We start from the raw sequence: 4,462 nt of genomic DNA, 5'->3' as shown, positions 1-4,462 counted from the left end.
ATAGATGTAGCTGCGTAAGTGCCATATCTATACTTTCACCATTAGGGGACTGTTTTGGTTTTTTTTTTTTAATTCAGTGGGGTTTTGTGGGGTTTTTTGTTTGTTTTCTTTTTTTAAGAAATAAAAAGAAACTGCTTGACTGGTTTCAAGCACCCTTGTGAACCCGTGTCTGGCTGGCATATGTCTGGGTGCTGCACAGCGGCTGTGTCGGGAGGTGTGCTGCTCCTGCCCGGGGCAATGGCAGCTCTGCCAGGAGAGCTGGTTGGGCTCTGGCATGTGCCATTTGTTGCTGCAGTGGTGGTACCAGCAAGGAGCCCTGAGCCGTTGAACTGCACTCCCTCAAGCTGTGGAGGAGCCATCCCCAGGTGATGAAGCTTTTTTCTGTCCTTGGGTGCTTCTGTCTGCCAGGAGATGAACAGGCTGGTGCTGTGTTTCCTGGGTTTGTCAGGGCTTGGACTTTTGACTTAGAGCTCCTGGCCATGAATAACCCAGCTCCTCCATTGCTGCTGTGCCCAGGTCACTTCATGCTGGAGGCACTGCAGGAGCAGGGTTCAGGGATGCGTATGTGCGTGGTGTCTGTGCTCTGCTCTGGCTGGGGGCTGTTATTCCTGTGGAGCTGAGGCTGGGGGGGGCTGCTGCCATGTCGATACTCCCCATGTGGAGTTTAAGTCTGGTCCTCACTTTGTGCTGTGTGCACTGCAATGCTCATGGGAAGGAGAAACGTCATCGCTAGGTTAAATGGTGCTCAGCAACCTTTACTTTTTCTTCCCATCCATAGGACCCAGTAGCCAGAGGAGCATTACACAGCTGACCCTCCCAGCCTTGCGTTGGCAGGACATATTGTCCATCCATCCAATCCAGGCAGCCTTAGCTGTGCTCAAGCCATGCACAGCAGTGCCTGGGATTAGTGAGGGTCACAGGAACCCCAACAGCTCCTTGAGTCTCGCTTTTGTGCCCAAGCCCGGATGGGTGTCCCAGCAAATTGGGCAGTGCAAGTATAGCAGTTGTATTACTTTGAGCTCAAACCAGCACCGAGTTGAGCTTGGTGATTTTTTTTTTTTCTGGCCTGACTCTCTACCTGCTTGGGACATGCAAGCCTTGTCTATGCTCATTCCTGGCTTTCAGGTGACCATAACCTACCTAGTCCACACAGATCCTGCACAGGGCTGCAAGGACTATCTGCAGGGCTGCACAGGAAGCAGGTACCAGCCCAGTGCCCACTGCGTGGCATGTAGCATCAGGGCTCGTCCCCTGACAGCTGGTGCTTGCTCACCTGCCTGCAGCACGTGCTGGGTGCCAGGAGCAAGCACCTGCCTGCCCACGCTGCAGGCTGCGCTTGTACAGCAGCAGCCCAGCACACAGCACCCACCCTGAGGCTGTTGGGGAGACATTGGGGTCCTGTGACATAACCTGGAGTACTGCACCAGCATGGCTATGTGGAGCCCATCCCACCTCAAGCAGCTCCTGGTGCTGAGTGGTGCCGGCTGCTGCCCAAATCTCCAGCGCTTGCGTGGCCGTGCCGCAAGCGGAGCTGGCAGAGCGCTAATGAGAGTTGGGCTTTGGCCATGGGAGGCTCAGTTTGGGTTGGTATGTGCGTCATGGCACCCAGGCTGGCAGAGGGGAGGAGGGTGGCAGGGGGCTGTGGGCGCAGGTGATGGGAGCGGGCAGTGGTCCTCCACGCTGTCTCTGGGGCTCGGGCTGGCAGTGGCTGCAGCGGGTGCATCACACAAAAGCCAAGTGTAGTGCAAAGTCGCTCCGGGGCCTGAGAACGGCAGTGTTCATCTTGTTGGCAGCTCACAAGTATCAGCTCTCTGGATAAAGTGGGGCAGCAGAGTTTATAAAAAAGGCATTTTGGTGTAAATAGCTATTGCTGGGATCCTTCACCACCTGCGGCTCACGAGGGTTTTCGTGCAAATGCTTAACTACGGCCATGTTCATGCCAGGGCAGAGTTATGAATGAATTCTTCCACTCCACTTTAAACCACATCTGAGGCCACTTAACTGGTGTCTGGCTTCAGCCAGCCACATTTTGGGATATAAACAGTTTACAGAGCAGCCTTCTGTTGGCCTCTGCTTGTGAAATAAAGAGCCAGGCATTGCTGCAAAATAAAACATTTTTTTTTTTAATAAAAAGGGAAAAAGAACAAAAATAAGAAAAACAAAAAGGGAAAAAAAATAGTGCTCCTGCCCATGTCTCCATCAGCCCCTTCCTGGCCAGCCAGCACGGTCCCCAGGCTGCCACAGCCCCAGCACAGGCACAAGAGCAGGGCCAGGCTGGCAGCTGCTTTGCTTGAGATGGTGCAAGTTGGATGAGGAATTTGGGGCACTTGGAGAGTCATCTGCCACAGGACCCCCCACACCTCTGTAATCCTAAAATACACCCTGCTTTTACTGAAGTGGACAAAGGGTTTGCAAGCTTAAATGAGCCAGGAACCCCCCTACCCTGCCCTGCCCATCAAGGGACGGAGCAGCCACTGCGCAGTGACCTCCCAGGAGCAAAGCAAAGCTCGTGCAAGGTATTTCAAATGCCTAACAGGAATTTTTCTTGAAGCAGATGTGCCCTGCCTCTATGTATTAGTATTGGTACCCTTTGGAAATAAAGGATTTGCTCACCCTCCAGGTCAAACACTTAAACGTCCAGGAGCACTCTTTACAAGCCAAAGTTTTATTTGTTTCGTAAACAAGTAAAATTATATTAATGTAAAACAGGTAAATGGACAAAAGTAAAACACACAGCACTGAACACAACGCTATAGAGCACTGACATGTAGAAGTACAGTTCCCTCCCTCGTGCGATGCCCTCCCCCCCTCCCCGGTCCCCCAAATGATTTGCTTGAAAAGCCTAATACAGAGGTCCAAAATCTGATTCAGCTTAAACATGATGTACAGGTCACAGTATTGAATCATAAAGGTAACGATAAGAGAGTAACTGTCTCAGAAAGGGGGAAGGTAAAAGAGTTCCCCCATCTCTTCTTTTTCTTTCTTTCTTCCTTTTTTCAATTTTTAAGCAAATAGATAAGGAGGAGAGGGGGGAAAATCCATGGAAATAAACACTTTTTCACTCATATATATATATATATATATAAAAAGCAAGATTCTCAGTGAACACAAAATTCTATAAAACTACCATTGATCTGTGTTGTTTTCTCCCCATTTTTTTTTTCTTTTTAAAAGTTGCTTTAAAAAGGATAAAAAGTGCACAGACACCCTTATAAGGCACAAACAGATCTTCTGTACAGATCATATATCATCGGACTGTTTAAAAAAAATAGCAATACGAGTACTAACAATTAAATCTGTAAGAGGCTACCATTTCCTGGAAATTTTTTTTTTTCTTTTTTTAAGAGGCCTATTTTGGAAAAATTCCTGTTGCTCTCAGATAGGTAGGGTGACACATCCACTGCTCTCACGTCCTGCTCGCTGCATGGCCGCACTCCGGACCCTGTCTGAGCTGTCTCCCTTGCTGGCCCCGCTGGATGCTGCACTTCTGGAAACTGGTCTTGGCTGGCACAGCAAAATTCAACCTGTGCAATGTGTCCTGAACAGCTCAGACACAGCCTAGGGTGGATTCTGTATTTCTCCTTGCTGGCTTAAAAACCAAAGAGAACTACACTAAAAAAAACAACCAACCAACCAACCACCCCAAGCATACACTGTATTTCTCCTTGCTGGCTTAAAAACCAAAGAGAACTACACTAAAAAAAACAACCAACCAACCAACCACCCCAACTAGCCCCTCTCACTGAGGACCTGAGGTGTCAGCCAAGCAGACGGGCTCTGCTCTGCTCATGGATGTAGGTGTGTGCAGCCACCAAAAGGGATCTGGGACCACTGAAACCAGGACAGCAGCCCCAGAGATGGCCACTGGCGTTTGCTAGCCCAGACCTGATCCAAACCAGCATTGCTCACTGTGGATTCAGACAACTTTTCCTTGAATTCCTCATCATGCAAAGGCTTCCCACTGCAGCCTGTTCCCCAGCCAGGCACTCACCCACCTGGCCTTTCATCCCATGCTCATGTACTCTGCCATCGTCAGCCCACTGACCTGCAAAGAGGGGACCAGGGAGGTGTCTGTGAAGGCAATGCCTGTGGTCCCCAGGGCGGAGGGCAGCCTGGAGGTCTGGGCAAGGCTCCAGCTCCTGGAAACCTGCCCTCACTGCCTCCTTGTACAAAGGTGTGAGTGAACTCATGCCGCAGTCACCGTGTCAGTGGCTCTGCTGAGGACTGAGCACACTTGGCAGTGGCACAGCCAGCGGCATGAACTGAGTTTCCAAGAAGGGCTCTGCCAAGCCGGCAGGCTCTTGTGCCGATTCAATAGGGCAGTGGGTGAGAGATCTCACTCTTACAGCAGCCTCTCATTTCTACACTTAATTAAAATGTTAATTAGCTCTTCAAGGAAAAAAAAGCTCTCATGCCTGTGAGCTGGCAGGCATGGCCTGTTACAGGAGGAGGACGAGCTGCT

Source organism: Antrostomus carolinensis, unplaced genomic scaffold (assembly GCF_000700745.2).
Source record: "Antrostomus carolinensis isolate BGI_N321 unplaced genomic scaffold, ASM70074v2 scaffold12204, whole genome shotgun sequence".
Lineage (NCBI taxonomy): Eukaryota > Metazoa > Chordata > Aves > Caprimulgiformes > Caprimulgidae > Antrostomus > Antrostomus carolinensis.
This window is presented reverse-complemented; position numbering follows the sequence as displayed.